Consider the following 18,185-nt stretch of genomic DNA (forward strand, 5'->3'; position numbering starts at 1 on the left):
GCCCAGCCGTCGAGGCAGAGCTGGAGAACCTGGAGAATGCAGGCGTGTTATCTAAGGTAGACTGGAGCGAGTGGGCGACACCCATCGTTCCTGTCATGAAGAAAACGTTAAACAATAAGTCTGAAGAGCCAAGGAAGGTTCGCATCTGTGGGGACTTCAAGGTGACAGTGAACCCAGTCCTTCACACAGTACAATATCCTCTTCCAAGGATAGAAGATATCTTCGCCTCACTATCCAGAGGGAAGCGTTTTACAAAAATTGACCTAGCGCAAACATATTTGCAGATGGATGTTGAAGAATCCTCTAGGAAGTATCTCATGATAAACACTCACAAAGGTCTTTACCAGTATAATCGACTGGTATTCGGAGTAGCATCAGCTCCGGCGATATGGCAAAGAGCGATGGAACAAGTCCTGCAAGGGATTCCGAGGACTCAGTGTTACTTGGACGACATCCTAGTGACAGGTGAAGATGACAGTGAACACCTTGCCAACCTAGAGCAGGTGCTCACTAGACTACGTGAACATGGGCTACGAGCCAATCGCCCCAAGTGCGAGTTTTTTAAGAAACAGATATCGTATTGTGGCCATGCGATTGATGAAGAGGGGTTGCATAAGTCCCCTGACAAAATTGAAGCAGTAGTTAAGGCTCCAGCGCCTGAAAATGTGTCACAACTGAGGTCATTCCTCGGATTGGTGAATTACTACCATAAGTTTTTGCCGAATTTGTCCACAATTCTGCATCCACTGAACGCCCTACTACGAACGGGAGTAGCATGGAAATGGAGAAATGAATGTAAGCGGGCCTTTCAGAAGAGTAAGGACCTAATCACTTCAAGAGAAGTATTGGCTCACTGCAACCCATCACTACTGATAAGACTGGCGTGTGATGCGTCTCCCTACGGCATTGGGGCGGTACTGTCACATAAATTCCTTGATGGTTCTGAGAGGCCGATAGCTTTTGCGTCACGCTCGTTAACTTCAGCCGAGTGTAACTACGCCCAGATTGACAGAGAGGCCCTCAGCCTGGTGTGGGGGGTGAAGAAGTTCAATCACTACCTGCACGGTCAGAAATTTACTCTACTAACTGATCATCAACCTCTCGTCTCCATTTTCAACCCTCAGAAGGGCGTACCGATAATGACGGCACAACGGCTACAGAGGTGGTCCCTTTTCCTAGGGGCACACCAATATGACATCGAGTACAAAGGAACTAAACAGCATGGGAATGCTGATGGATTGTCGCGCCTACCGTTGCCGACGGTGGAAGAAGAACTGGCAGTGGATCCAGTGGAGTTATTCCACTCGACTATTGTCGAATGTCTCCCTGTGACGAATGCAAACATAGAAAAGGAAACACGAAATGACCCGACACTCTCCTGGGTCTATGATTTAACGGTGAAGGGATGGCCAGCACATGGCGAACCACTGCTGCCAGCATTCTCGCCGAGAAGAGAACAGCTGTCAGTGTGCAGAGGAACCTTGATGTGTGGATCCAGAGTAGTAATTCCACCCAAATTGAAGGATAGAGTGCTCAATGAGCTTCATGAGGGTCATCTGGGAGGGGTAAAAATGAAGAACTTAGCCAGAGCGTTTGTGTGGTGGCCGGGAATCGATAGAGAAATTGAAGAGATGACCAAGAGCTGTACAGGATGCCAGAAGGTCCAAAACGCCCCACCACAAGCCCCTCTACATCCATGGGAGTGGCCCTCATCTCCATGGCAAAGGGTGCACATTGATTTTGCTGGTCCCTTTATGTACTCGATGTTTTTAATTGCGGTGGATGCACATTCAAAGTGGCCAGAGGTAATAAAAATGTCCTCAACCACCACAGAAAAAACTATCACAGTCTTACGAACCATATTCGCCAGGAATGGGCTGCCTGAACAGATTTGCTCTGACAATGGACCACAGTTTGTGTCTGAAGAGTTCCGGAGGTTCTTAAAGAACAATGGTGTGAAGCATTACACATCCGCCCCATATCATCCAGCCACTAATGGATTGGCCGAGAGGTTTGTTCAAACATTCAAGAAGGCTATCAAGGCAATGTGTAATGAAGATATACCCCTACAACACAAGGTGGATAACTTCTTGTTTGCCTACCGGAATGCGACACATGTGGTTACCAACCAAACTCCAGCCATGATGTTCTTCAATCGAAGACTACGATGCCGCTTGGATTTGGTTAAGCCAAACGTCAGAAGAGATGTGGAGAACAGGCAGTTTCAGAATATGAATGAAAGGCCGACCAGGGGTTTTAAGATAGGTCAACCAGTTTTGGCCCAGGACTACCGCACAGAGAAATGGCAGCCAGGAACGATCTGTACACGGCAAGGACCTTTAATGTATACCGTGGACGTTGGAGAAAGCATTGTAAGACGCCATGCTGACCAGATTCTAGAGTCACTGGAAAACCTCAACTCCACACCACGATCTGATACACCTGGCGATGAAACCGAAGTACCAATTGCATCTACCGCAGAATCGGTGATATTGGAAGCAGACGAACCAAACAACGACATTGATCCCGACTCAACCTTGCCAGAAGAACCTGATATCCCAAAGAGGCGTTATCCAGACAGAATCAGGAAGCCTCCTCAAAGACTGAACTTATAATTGCTTAACTTCAACTAATGTATCTAGCAACCGTAATTGTAATTGTAATTAGTTATTATTTAGTTGTTAAATGAATGTTATGTACTGTTTATCTAAAAGGGGAGGAATTGTTGTGTATGTCCCTTTAAGGGAATAACTGGTCTCAGACTGCAGTACCGGCAGTGACCATCCCTGTATAAAAGGCCCTGGCAGGCTTCTGTAGTTTCAGTTTCCAGATTGTCTCCATTCAGTAAAGACTTGTTAAACCAACTCCTGCATTCCGTGTCTCCATTAACACACGGATTTAATAGTCTCCTCCTCCCATTAATTGTTTAATGGTCCACGACCATTCACAACTGGATGTGGTAGGACTGCAGAGTTTTAATCTGATCCATTGGTTGTGGGATCGCTTTGCTCTGCCTATAGCATGCTGCTTCCGTTGTTTAACATGCATGGAGTCCTGTGTTGCAGCTTCCCCAGGTTGGCACCTCATTTTTAGGTACGCCTGGTGCTGCTCCTAGCATGCTCTTCTGCACTCCTTATTGAATCAGGGTTGGTCGCCTGGCTTGATGTTAATGGTAGAGTGAGAGTCTGCTGGGCCATGTGGTTACAGATCGTGGTGGAATACAATTCTGCTGCTGCTGATGGCCCACAGTGCCTCATGGATGCTCAGTTGCTAGATCTGCTCTGAGTCTATCCCATTTAGCACGGTGGTAGTGCTACACAACACGATGGAGGGTGTCCTCAGTGTGAAGACGGAACTTCATCTCCACAATGACTGCGGTGGTCACTGCTACCAATACTGTCATGGACAGATGCATCTGTGGCAGGTAGATTAGTGAGGACGAGGTCAAATAGGTTTTTCCCTTGTGTTGGTTCTCTCACCACCTGCTGCAGGCCCAGTCTGGCAGTTATGTCCTTCAGGACTCAGCCAGGTTGGTCAGTCGTGGTGCTACCGAGCCACTCTTGGTGATGGTGATGGACATTGAAGTCCCCCACCCAGAGTACATTCTAGTGAACCTTCGTTGCACTGCCTCTAATGCAAGTATATTCTTCCTCAGATAAGGAGACCAACATGATGCACAGTGCTCCAGGTGTGGTCTCACCAAAGTCCTGTACAATTGTAGCAAGACTTCCTTACTCTTATATGTTAAGTCTGTGAATTATTTAGTTAATTAAAACACAGACTAATGAGTAACAATAAAAACAGGTCTTTACTGGTTGGAGGTAGGGACTATACTGAATACAAGATTACTGCACAGTGCTTATATACCGGTGTGTTCACCCCCGGTATTACGTCTACAGCAGCCTGAGAAAGTAGTACATCTCTTAAGGTGGAACAGGCTTAAGCTCTCTTAAGGTGGAACAGGTTACATACACAACACTCCTCCCTTCTTAGCTTTATAGTCATCCCCCCCATTTAACATAACGTAATAACATATATACATATATAACTTCATGTTTAACGTAACATATCACAGATTCAGTCTCTGCGGAAAACAGTTCACAGATTCAATCTCTGTGGTGTAGTCGGTTCACGTTACTCATTCAATAGTCCTTTCATGGATTTAACAGCTTGAACTTCCGAACTGATTTGGCTCCGTTCGGAGGGACCACGTGTGTGATCTGGTAGAGGTGATAATGGTTCAGATGGGTCATCTTCTGTTTTTACTTTTCCTTTTCTGCTTCTTGGAGACTCTCTGGGCTCCATTGTCAGCTGCCACAGCTGCCAGCTGCATGCGCAGTTCCTCCTTCTCTTCCTCCTGTTTCCGTCGTAGAGCCAGCTTCTCCCGATGTTCCGTAGACTTTTGGTGCTCCTCCATGATTTCTGCACTTTGGGAGTCGAAGTTACAAGCTGGGCAGGACAGGACATCGTAATATTCAGTGTCGTCCACCAGGTCATGGTAATATTCGGTGTCGTCCTGAGCTAGACCAGTGAGAGGGTCGTCTATTTCCTCCATACCCAGCTGGACGTTAGCCAGCTCTTGTTCCAAATCCAGACATCTTTCCTGAAGAGACTTCTTCATGTGTACCTCTGCATCCAGCTTTTTCTGGGCTTTCAGCAAGTCATTTACTAGTGACCTCATTTGTGATTTTAATACTTCAACTTCCTTTGGAGATTGATTGATCGGACTATGCAATCCCTCTACCGGAGCAGCTGTTTCAGCGGTCTGTTGTTCTACATTGACGTGAGTCAGCGTACTTTTGGCATCCAATGGCTGCTCTGTTGCAGTCATTTCAGTCTGTGTCGTCACATCAGCCATCTCAATGACTTTTGAGAGCTCCGAACCCTTTTCCTTTGAAGATCGCAGCTCGTGTTCAAGTTTTTCCCATTTCAGAGTCTTGTCCCTCAGCATATGAAGGAGTTGGCTGACCGTTAACTCTTCTGACACCAGATTATGGCACGCACCTTCAGAACCTGAATCAGCTTTGATTCGTTCGGCCTCCTCGCGCAGATGGTTGGTGTGCTCCTGCTCCATTTTCTCCATCAGTTGCTTCTGTTGACTTTCCAGATTCTCCCACTCTGTAACAAAGAACTTTTTTATTTCATTCATCTCTTGCTCAAAACGGCGAATCATTTGTTCTAATTGCTGTTGTAGTTTGAAATGGAGTTGAGTTCGAGCCCAGTGTCCCTCAAAAATGTGCGTATCAGTAGACTTGACAGACTCAGAATTCTCTGTTAAACTATGTTGTTGTTGCTCAGTGGAATTCTGTGCTGAAACTTTGTCTTTTGCACATGGATTGGTCTTACCATCATCAGTTCTAGAGTCTGGGCTGATTATCTGCACCGAGTTCTCACTCTTTATGGCTTTTAGCGAATGCCAGTCCATATTTATGTTTCTAAACCACTCCCGGCCTAGTAGTGGTGGACCTCCCTCCGGTAGCACATATAAGTCCATTATTTGACTTCCTTCGCCCTTGTTGGCCACTGCAACCTTTATTGTCCCGATGGGGTACACTCTCTGCCCCGTGTAGGTTGTCAATATAATCTCCGTATCCTGTAGGGGAATATGTTGGGATAACCTTCTGTAATCTTTCTTATTCATGACCGACAATGCCGATCCAGTGTCCAATTCCATTTTTACTTGGACTCCTTCTATCTGAAGAGTAACCCAAATTGTCTGGAGGTCTGCACCCTTACCAACGTTGAGTACCCTTAAGCTAGCCAGTTCAATACTGCTTGCGTCTGAATCGGACTCCTGTTCGGCCACCTTGTGTACCTTTGCGTATTTCCCTTGCGGTGACTTCTTGTTGCTGGTCTTCTTCGCTGACCTGCATACTCTAGCTATATGTCCAAGCCTACCACAAGTTCTACATTCTTGGTTTTTAAACCAACACTGGTTCTGATCATGCGTTGTCTTTCCACAACGATAACATTTAACAGAACTCACACCCAATTTGTGTGCACTGAGCTCCGGTGACCGTAGCTGCATTACTGCCGTGCCTCTCGCTGCGGCTTCGTGTGCTGCTGCCATAGTGACCGCCTTCTCAAGCGTCAGCTCATTCTCCTCGAGCAGTCGCTTTTGTGTATCCTGTTTAAATAAACCACACACAAATTTGTCTCGAAGTGCCTCTGTCAGTCCCGTTCCAAACTGGCAATATTTCGCTAATTTACGCAATTCCAGCAAATATTCAGCATTGCTTTCATGCTGTAGCTGCCTTCGGTCGTAAAATTTAAATCGTTCCGCTAGCATTAGCGGCGTGGGGTTTAGATGATCTTTCAGGACAGTAACAATCTCATCGAACGTCTTATCCGCCGGTTCATCTGGTGATAACAGGTGTTTCAATTGCCCGTATGTCTTCGCACCCATTAAATTTAATAATGTTAGAGCTTTATCTTGGTCACGAATTTTATTGGCCTTACAATAATTTTTTACTCTTTCAACATATATGGCCCAATCTTCGAGGTCACTATCAAAGGTGCTAATATTCCCGTGTTTAGGCATTGTAGATTTGCAATTTCTCAGATTTTTTTTTTACTGCTATCCAAGATGGCGGCTTCCCGCTCTTGCCGTCGTCCTCCGCCCACAAAATGGCGGTTTTCCCGCGCTTGGCGGTCTTCACCCGTCCCCCGACGCCGTCTCCCTTCAGCCCCCGAGTGCGGCCCTTATCTTCGCCGCGATCGCCCGAGTGCGGCCCTTATCAGCGGATGCGATCGATGGCCCGGCTGCGCCTCGCACTTGAAAGCGGCCCGGCCCTTATCTGCCGATCGCTATCGCCCTGTACCTCTCTCTTCCCCAGTCCTGTCTTCTACTCCGGTTCACAAGCTGATGGAGGCTTCAGGGTCCTAATGCCTGTCGCTTCCAGTGGGGTGGTGAGTGGTGAGGTTTGAAACCTCTCTTCAACCGCCGTGGAATAACTGCCGCAGGGTAAGAACCTGACTCGTCGCCAGTGTTAAGTCTGTGAATTATTTAGTTAATTAAAACACAGACTAATGAGTAACAATAAAAACAGGTCTTTACTGGTTGGAGGTAGGGACTATACTGAATACAAGATTACTGCACAGTGCTTATATACCGGTGTGTTCACCCCCGGTATTACGTCTACAGCAGCCTGAGAAAGTAGTACATCTCTTAAGGTGGAACAGGCTTAAGCTCTCTTAAGGTGGAACAGGTTACATACACAACATTATACTCCAACCCCTTTACAATAAAGGCCAACATGCCATTTGCCTTCCTAATTGTTTGCTGTGTCTGCATGCTAACTTTCTGTGTTTGCTGTATGAGGACACCTAAATCACTCTGAACACCAACATTTATTCTTCCATCCTATCACAGACCTTCCCTTTTGTTCTTTCCTCCCCTCCCCCCTTTCCCTGCCCCTACACTTGCTTAAAAACCTGTTCCATCTCCAGCTTTTTCCAGTTCTGACAAAGGGTCATGACCTGAAACGTTAACTCTATTTCTCTCTCCACAGATGCTGCCTGACCTGCTGAGTATCTCCAGCATTTTCTGTTTTTATTTCAGATTTCCATCATCCGCAGTATTTTGCTTTTGTACCAACATTTAATAGTTGCTCACCATTTAAAAAATATTCTGTTTTTCTATCCTTCCTACCAAAGTGAATAACCTCACATTTCCCCACATTATACTCCATTTGTCACCTTATTGCCTGTAGTGTATGTACCTTTAAGGGGAGAACTACTTTTTACAGCTCCTGTATACTGTAGTACCGGCAGTGACCACACCTGTATATAAACCCTGAGTAGGGATCTGTACGTTTAGTTTTAGAGTAACCCTCATCCAGTAAATACCTGTTGATTGTTCGCTGCAGTCTCGTGTCTAGTTATTGAAGGACACACGTCAAAATACATGGATCTAACATTGGCGACGAGGCAGATTCGAACCTACCTGCAACTCTGCATCACCTCCCAGGGATTCGCTCCTGGAGAACAGTGCAAGAAGGTTGAGTTCAGAAGCACGGGCGTCGACCACGAGCAACCGCCCAGTCATCCAGCGGAGATTTGAGCATCGCAGGGGAGGCTGTTGAGAGCTGGGCTTGGTTCTCCAGTCACGGTGGTCCAGCGAAACGGGCTGGCAACAGGTACGGCGCAGACCCTTCCCGGACAGCGGCGGCTAGAGCCGACCGATGGCACAGAAAAGGCCGAGCAGCGTCGACGGGAGAAGAGAGAGGGCAGAGCGCACAGGGCGCAGCCGGTGTTCAGGACCGAGCAGCGTCGACGGGAGAAGAGAGAGGGTAGAGTGCACAAGGCGCAGCCGGTGTTCAGGACCGAACGGCGTCGACGGGAGAAGAGAGAGAGGCGCGAACGAAAACGCGCAGAGCACAGCCGGTGTTCAAGGGACGAGCAGCATCAGCGGGGAAGAAAGGGAAACGCGCAGAGCGCAGCCGCTGCTCAAGGGCCGAGCAGCCGCAGCGGAGAAGAAGGGAGAGCACGGGAAACGCCATTTTGAGCCACAGTGGAAAAGAAGGGAGAGCGCGGGAAAACGCCATTTTGAGCCGCAGCGGAGAAGAAGGGAGAGCGCGGGAAAACGCCATTTTGAGCTGCGAGAAGAAGGGAGAGCGCGGGAAAACGCCATTTTGAGCCAGTCTAACCACACCCAGGGATGCCGAAGAGTGGCAGTATCACAGCGTTCGACAATGAAGTCGAAGATTGGACGACATATGTCGAACGCATAGAAGTGTACTGCAAGGCGAATGAAGTGCCAGATGAGAGGAAAGCGCTGGTATTGTTGAATTCCATGGGTGCAAAAACGTATGGCTGACTGCGAAACCTAGTAACCCCAGAGAAGCCAGTGGAAAAGGATTTTGGAAACACAGTGTCAATCCTACAGAACCACTTAAACCCCACACCGCTGCTGATAGCAGAAAGATTTAAGTTTCACAAAAGGAACCAGCATAAAGATGAAAGTAATGCTGAGTCTTTAACGGAACTGCGCAAGCTATCGAAACACTGCCAGTTTGGAACGGGACTAGCAGATACTTTAAGGGACAAGTTTGTGTGTGGGCTTCAAAGTAAAGGAACCCAGAAACGGCTTCCATCAGAAAAGGATCTTATGCTGGACAAGGCTTTCAGCATGGCAGTATCACACGAAGCAGCCGCACGGGGCGCTGCAGAGATACAAGGGAGACCGCAAGGATATGGCACAAATGAAATGTCATACGGAACAGTGAAGTGCTATCGCTGCGGCAGAACAACACACGACCATAATGATTGCTGGGTCAAGGACAAAGTGTGCAGACAGTGTGGAAAAATAGGACACACAGCAAGAGTCTGCAGGTCAGGAAAGAAAACCAGCAGCAAGAAAGCTCCACAGGAGAAGTACAAGAAGGTACATAAGGTGACGGAGAGTAGTCCAGATGAGCAGAAAAGTGATACAGACTCCGGAAGCAAGGAGCTGGGTTGTCTGAAACTACATAAGGTGATCCAAATGGAGGATCACCAAACTATCTGGGTCACGCTCAAGATAGCTGGAGTCCAAGTGAAAATGGAATTGGACACAGGATCAGCCCTAACAGTCATAAACCGAAGATACTACAAGCGGCTATTCTCACATATACCCTTGAGAGATACAGAGATTGTCTTGAAGACGTACACGGGGCAAAAAGTCTACCCCAAAGGAAAAATAAGGGTGAACGTTGTATATAACGGTAAGGAAACACCAAAAATGGACCTATATGTATTGCCAGATGGAGGACCACCACTACTAGGACGTGAATGGATCCGGAAGATACAGCTAGATTGGCATTCCATACAAGCACTGACTAGATGCCAAAAAGGATGACGACGCCACACCTGGATGACTGTCAAAAATGCTAACTGACGCACAAGAAGTGTTCCAGGAGGGACTTGGAACACTAAAAGGCATAACAGCGATGATCAAAATAGAGGAAAATGCAAGCCCAAAGTTTTTTAAGGCCAGACCGGTGCCTTATGCGATCCGCCCAGCCGTCGAAGCAGAGCTGGAAGGTTTGGAACGTTCAGGAGTACTGTCCAAAGTGGACTGGAGCGAGTGGGCTACACCCATCGTTCCTGTAATGAAGAGGTCGTTGAGTAATAAACCTGGGGAACCAAAGAAGCTTCGCATCTGTGGGGACTTTAAGGTGACAGTGAACCCAATCCTTCACATGGTACAATATCCGCTTCCGCGGATTGAAGATATTTTCGCCTCGCTTTCTGGAGGGAAACGCTTCACTAAGATTGATCTGGCCCAGGCGTACCTGCAAATGGAGGTAGAAGAAGCCTCGAAACAGTACCTCATGATCAACACTCATAAAGGTCTCTACCAATACAACCGGCTGGTGTTCGGGGTAGCATCAGCTCCGGCTATTTGGCAAAGGGCAATGGATCAAGTCCTGCAAGGGATTCCAGGGACCCAGTGTTATTTGGACGACATCCTGGTCACGGGCGAAAATGACAGTGATCACCTTGCCAACCTGGAGCAGGTGCTCACTAGATTGAAGGAATATGGGCTCCGAGCAAATCGCCACAAATGCGAGTTTTTCCAGAAGCAGATCTCGTATTGTGGCCACGTTATTGATGAAGAGGGGTTACATAAGTCCCCTGAAAAGATTGAGGCAGTAGTCAAGGCTCCAGCACCGGAAAATGTGTCACAACTGAGGTCGTTCCTCGGGCTGGTGAACTACTACCATAAGTTCTTGCCGAATTTGTCTACAGTACTACACCCACTGAACACCCTACTGCAAACGGGGGTACCATGGAAGTGGAATGACGAATGTAAACGAGCTTTCCAGAAGTGCAAAGAATTGATCACATCAAAAGAGGGGTTGACTCATTTCAACCCAGCACTACCAATTCGGTTGGCGTGTGATGCATCACCCTATGGCATTGGAGCGGTGCTGTCGCACAAGTTCCCAGACGGCTCGGAGAGGCCGGTAGCCTTTGCGTCTCGGTCACTAACCTCAGCCGAGCGTAACTACGCCCAGATTGACAGGGAGGCCCTCAGCCTAGTGTGGGGAGTGAAAAAGTTCAACCACTATCTGCACGGGCAGAAGTTCACCTTGCTGACTGACCACCAACCACTTGTCTCCATCTTTAATCCAAAGAAGGGCGTGCTGGTGATGACTGCGCAACGGCCACAAAGATGGTCCCTTTTTCTAGGGGTGAACCAATATGAAATCGAGTACAAGGGCACGAAACAGCATGGAAACGCTGATGGGCTATCACGCCTGCCACTGCCTACTGCGGAGGAAGCACCAGCAGTGGACACTGTCGAAATATTTTATTCGACTATAATTGAACGCTTGCCAGTAACTAACGCTGATATAGAGAAGGAGACCCGAAATGACCCGACACTGTCTCGGGTATATGACTTGACGGTGAAGGGATGGCCAACACATGGCGACTCACTGTTGCCAGCATTCTCATCCAGAAGAGAACAGCTGTCAGTATGCCAGGGGACCTTGATGTGTGGATCCCGAGTGGTAATTCCACCCAAGTTAAGGGAGAGAGTGGTAAATGAGCTTCACGAAGGCCATCTGGGAGGGGTGAAAATGAAAAGCCTTGCTAGGGCTTATGTGTGGTGGCCGGGGATCGATCAGCAAATTGAAGACCTGACAAAGAGCTGTTCAGGATGCCAGAAGGTCCAAAATGCACCACCACATGCCCCTCTACACCCATGGGAGTGGCCCTCATCTCTATGGCAACGGGTGCATATTGATTTTGCTGGTCCATTCATGGACTCAATGTTTCTAATAGCCGTGGATGCGCACTCGAAATAGCCTGAGGTGATCAAAATGTCGTCCACCACCACGGAGAAAACTATTGCAGTCCTACGGACCATATTTGCCAGGAACGGCTTGCCAGAGCAGATTTGCTCTGATAACGGACCACAGTTTGTGTTCGAAGAGTTTCGAAGATTCATGAAAAGGAATGGGGTAAGGCATTACACGTCCGCCCCGTACCATCCAGCCACAAATGGATTGGCTGAGAGGTTCGTACAAACCTTTAAGAAAGCAGTAAGGGCCATGTGTGATGACGACATTCCACTGCAGCATAAGGTGGACAATTTCCTGTTAGCCTACAGAAATGCGACACATGCAGTCACCAACCAGACCCCGGCCATAATGTTCTTTAACCGAAGGTTGAGATCTCGGGCTGGATTTTGCTACGGGGGCGGGTTGGAGGTGGGAAACCCACATTCGGGCTTGTTGTCCCGCCTCCATGGAGATGTGGCCAACCCACTGGATTTTCCTCTGATTGACCTTGTTGAGCCCGCCCTGTGGGCTCAGCAGGCCAATTAAGGGCCACCCGGCAACAGGTGACGTCAGAGATTGACATTTCATCTGTCAAAAGCTTTTGGCACATGAAATATCAGTGTTTAACAGCTGTTTGAAGCTGTCAAGCACTGAAAAACTGCTAATTCAGCCTCAGTCCTTTCTCAGGATAACTTTAAAATCATTTTGCTGTAGAAACAAAGAAGCTGATTTTTTTTTTTAAATCGGAGCTTCTGTGGTTCTTGCAGCCGACTCCCGACACCGGAATGCAGGACTCCTGTAAAGGTAAGTAAAAGTAAGTTAAACTTATTTAAACACTTGCAAAACACTTACCTTTGCACTCCTGCACCCCTCACTCACCTGAACACTGGGCATCTCGACCCCTCCAAGACCTCAGACCCACGTCCCGCCTCGAAAACTTTTCGTGGTTTGGAGCTGTCGGGAAGCCCACAAACCAGCAATAAAAATCGCGAATAGGCAAAAAACTACCTGTTAGCTACCTGTTAACAGGCAGTTTAATTGCCTTTAATCCCTTCCCGCCTCTGGGAGTCGGGTTCCAGCACTTGTCGGGAACCCGACTCCTATGAAATTGACATGGAGGCGGGTTGGAGGCGGGATGGGGTCGGGACCCCCGGATCTCCGATTTTTATCGCCCGCACGCTTCCAACCCGACTCCAGGGGCTTAGGAAAATCCAGCCCCTCGTCTGGATTTGCTCAGACCAAATGTACGAAGAGATGTTGAGAATAAGCAATTCCAGCACATCAATGAGAAGCCGACAAGGAGCTTCAATGTAGGGCAACCAGTCTTGGCCCACGACTACCGAACAGAGAAATGGCAACCAGGAATGATATGCACACGGCAGGGGCCACTAATGTACGCAGTGGATGTTGGGGAGAACATTGTGAGATGCCATGTCGACTAGATCCTAGAGTCACAGGAACGAGTCAACCCCATGTCTCGCGCACCTGGTGATGAACCCGACATACAGGTAGCATCTACCCCAGAAACAGTAGCATCGGAAGCTGATGAACCAATTGACAACAGGGGGCCTCCACACCCAGAACAAGACACTCAGGAAAGGCGCTATCCAGAAAGGATCAGGAAGCCGCCCCAAAGACTGAATTTATAAATGGACTATTTTCAGTTAATGTGCATGTTAAAAGTGTTAATTGTTAAATGAATGTTATGGTACTGTCAATCTAAAAGGGGAGGAATTGTAGTGTATGTACCTTTAAGGGGAGAACTACTTTTTACAGCTCTTGTATACTGTAGTACCGGCAGTGACCACACCTGTATATAAACCCTGAGTAGGGATCTGTACGTTTAGTTTTAGAGTAACCCTCATCCAGTAAATACCTGTTGATTGTTCCCTGCAGTCTCGTGTCTAGTTATTGAAGGACACACAACATCAAAATACACGGATCTAACATTGCCCACTAACTTAACCTGTCTAGTGGCGCTTTGTATCCTCCTCACAGTTTACTTTCCCACCTAGCTTTGAATCGACAACAAACTTGGATACATTGCACTTGTTCCCTTCATCTAAGTCATTAATATAGATTGTATATAGCTGAGGCCCAAGCACTGATCCTTGCGGCACCCCACTAGTTATAGCCTGCCAACTGGAAAATGACCCATTTATCCTTACTCTCTGTTTTCTGTCCATTAACCAATCCTCTATCCATGCTAATATATTACCCCCAACCCCATGAGCCCTTATCTTGCATAACACCCTTTTATGTGGCACCTTATCGAATGCCTTTTGGAAATCCAAATATACTACATCCACTGGTTCCCCTTTATCTACCCTGCTAGTTACATCCTCAAAAAATTCTAATAAATTTTTTATACATGATTTCACTTTCATAAAACCATGCTGACTCTGCATAATCATATTATGATTTTCTAAGTGCCCTGTTACCACTTCCTTAATAATGGATTGCAGCATTTTCCTGACAACTGATGTCAGGCTAACTGGCCTGTAGTTCCCTGTTTTCTCTCTCCCTCCTTTCTTGAATAGCAGGGTTACATTTGCGACCTTCCAATCCGCTGGGGCCATTCTTGAATCTAGAGAATTCTGGAAGATCACAACCAATGCATCCACTATCTGTGCAGCCACCTCTTTTAGAACCCTAGGATATAGGCCATCAGGTCCAGGGGATTTGTCAGCTTTTAGTCTCATTAGTTTCTCAAGTACTTTTTCTCTTCTGATATTAATTACTTTAAGTTCCTCAGTCCATTAGCTCCCTTGGATCCCCACTATTTTGGTGTGCTTTTTGTTTCTTCTACAATGAAGACAGATATAAAGGTCGAAATTTTCTGTACCTGGGCGGGTCAGGTGCGGGCTGTTGCCATGGCGGGTCGAAACCCCTCTCCTCATTCTATTCAGCTCCTGAGATCGACTGTATTGAAGGCCTTTTACTTCTGTCTGAAGACAGGTTCAGTTGAATTTGAATCCCTTTTCCATATACATACGTGTTAGCTGTGGCTCAGTTGATAGCACACTCGCCTCTGAGTCAGAGGTTGTGGGGTTCAAATCCCACTCCATGGGACTTGAGCACATGAAAGCTAGGCTGACACTCCAGTGTAGCGCTACACTGTCGGAGGTGCCATCTTTCAGATGAGACCTTAAACCGAGGCCCTGGCTGCTCTCTGAGGGGGATGTAAAAGATCCCATGGCACCATTTCGAAGAAGAGCAGGGGAGTTATCCACTGTGTCCTGGCCAATATTTATCCCTCAACTAACATAACAAAAACAGATTATCTGGTCATTTTCAGATTGCTGTTTCTGGGACCTTGCTGTGCGCAAATTGGCTGCTGCATTTCCTACATTACAACAGTGACTCCACTTCATTGGCTGTAAAGCGCTTTGAGACGTCTGGTGGTTGTGAAAGGCGCTATATAAATGCAAGTCTTTCTTTCATACACTGCAGATTTTCAGCTTGGCCTGCTTTTTGCTCTCCCTCTTCTACCACCTCCACTTGTTCCTCCTCCCTTGTAAGTGGTGAGTCACCCGATGCTTCTTCCTCAAACTCACTAGAAAGAGCCTGGGAGGTGTCTAAAGGCCCCCCATCAAAGTGGTTTTGGGCAACTCCAACATCCTTTGGTGGATTGAGGCAGGCACCTCTGAAACACCTTTACAAGTGCATGTGGCCCATCTTGACCATGCAAATTACCCAATCCCCAGGATTTGGGACAGCGTCTGCAATCTTCATATTAGATGTGCAGGAGTTTGGCCCCACTGCACTTGCGCAGACAGAGCAGACCTTTCAGAATTTTAGCCCCCTGGACTTAAGTGCATAGTCTAGACAGGCCTTTCAGTCCAGTAGTGAAGAAGTGCTGGACTGTTGGAAGTGCTGTCTTTCGATGCGATGTTAAACCTCGGTCAGGTGGACATAAAAGATCTCACTGCACTTTTTGAAGAGTAGCAAATTCTCCCGGAGTTCTTACCAACATCATTTCCCCAACCAACCCTGCCAAAAATATATTCATTTTATTATGGGACCTTGCCTTCTGCGAATTGCCTGCTGTGTTTTCCTACAAAACAACAGTGACTACACTTCAAAAAGCAATAAATTGGTTGCAGAGCTCTTTGGGGCATCCTGAGAATGTGAAAAGCTACAATATAAATGCAGATTTCTTTCTTTTTCTGCCTATCTGACACCATCTATTTGCACAGTCACTATTACATGGAGTACTCCAGACCTCTCTGTGAGAAACAGGAGTATTAAGGGGTGTACTTAGCATAAACCAATCAGAACAAAATCTGAGTCTCTATGTAAATCCCTGAATTGTCGTAGTGGATTTCTGTATTAGGCTAGAGTTGTACTACACCTGGAGCAAGGCCTAGACTGAAGATGGATCTCACAGCTGATAGCATCATTGTACTTAGAAGTGGGTTTGGGACCTGACTTTGGAGTTCTACTGCTATTTTCTGAAACTGCTTTGCAGGGAAATAAAACTAGTATAATCGTGGCTTTGAGGAGCGCGTGCTCATTATTGTACAGTAATGCATTATGAATGGGGAATTTTTACTATAAGAATGCTAATTGTGTGTGGTCATCAATAATGACAAATTTCTTTAAGAAAATGTAGTGTCACATGGCATAGGACCTCACAGACAATGAATTTTATTGTGTACTTCAAAGAGTCTCTTAGATAGTGAGCTATACACCATTATTGTTTCCTAGTTCTTTTTCTCAGTTTTCCATTATGTTTCTTTAATATTTATATATTTGTCTTTATTTTCTTTGACTCTTCTACCTTTCCTTATTTCTTTGTATAATGTTATGTAATGTCACAACCTGATTGTGACAATGTGACTCTGGCCTAGACATTCAGGTGGGTCCATTTTTGGATGCGCGGGCAGCGCAGAGACCAAATCCCTGCATCTGAATGGTGAGGCCCAAGATACCTCTGATACTGAGCTTCTGAAATAACAACAAGGAATGTTCGCATTTCATGAAGAGAATTGTTCCTTTTCTTAGGCAGAGCTTAGTGCACAATCACAGAATCACAGAATCACAGAAACCCCACAGTGCAGATAGAGGCCATTTCGGCCCATCGAGCCTGCACCGACACATATCCCACCCGATCCCCGTAACCCCTACACCAACACATATCCCACCCTATCCCCGTAACCCCACGTATTTAATCCCCCTAACACTAAGGGTCAATTTATCATAGCCAATCAACCTAACCCGCACATCTTTGGACTGTGGGAGGAAACCGGAGCACCCGGAGGAAACCCACGCAAACACGGGGAGAATGTGCAAACTCCACACAGACAGTCACCCAAGGCTAGAAACATAACATTGTTCATAGAAAATAGCATTTCCAGGAATGTTTCAGTGTCAACCTTTTCCTTAATCTTTAGCCACAGTCTTTCTGTTAGAAGGGCACGGACGGCCACTGTCCTAGGTGCAATTTATCTAAACAGTACACTCACATCAGTGGTTCTGAGCAAACTTACTGTATGGCCTTTAACCTAGTTAGTTTTTTTTCAAATGGGGGAAAAAAATGAATGATTCATCAAAGTCATTAGTTTTCCACTGTTACAGATGACTAACTTCCAGGAATAGCAATTTAATGTCGTTTACTCATATAAACCAGGCTGAATGCCAAGATGGGACCTGGGCAAATATTTTTGCAAGTGCATGATCAGCCATGTATCACAACATGCTCCTGGGTCATGGGTGACAGATTGCAAGAAAGGAACATCAGTTAATGTTGATTTAGAAGAACTATAAATTCAGGGCCCACTAATACAGCTTTCCATATTCAGCCTGAAATCATTCAGTCTTCTATGCCGAATGACTCATTGGCTCTTGAATCAGGAAAGAGACACTCTATCATTTGGGTATTGTATACAGCTGAAGCATTAGAATTGATATTCTTGTGGGAACCTTAATGTGTATTATTATACAAGTGAATGGCCTCAAACATTGCCCAGAGGTTGGTTATCGCCCTCCCGCAATCTTGAAACTACAAAGGCCTTGTGAACGTCCTCAAGTAGGATTTGATCTCAGTATCAAGCAAGGATTCAGCATCACTTTAACTGCATAATCATGTTTATCCTTGGTGCCAGATACAATGCTCTACATTTCTAAAATGAATCAACAGTTGGAAAGACGGTGCAATGAGCTTTTAGCAAATCACTTTAACTGTGTAGCGAGCCTGGAAAAACTGATGAGGAAAAGTCCTGTACATCTTGGATTGTACATTGAGGCTGCAAAGCAAATGGCCTTGTCTTGAAAGACTTATAGGTTTAGAATAGCTCAAAAGCAAAATACTGTGAATGCTGGAAATCTGAAATAAAAACAGAAAATGCTGGAAATACTCAGCAGGTCAGGCAGCATCTGTGGAGAGAGAAACAAAGTTAACGTTTCAGGTCG

The sequence above is a fragment of the Somniosus microcephalus genome, chromosome 14 (genome assembly GCF_052327205.1).
Source record: "Somniosus microcephalus isolate GS21.2 chromosome 14, FLI_Smic_1.0, whole genome shotgun sequence".
NCBI lineage: Eukaryota > Metazoa > Chordata > Chondrichthyes > Squaliformes > Somniosidae > Somniosus > Somniosus microcephalus.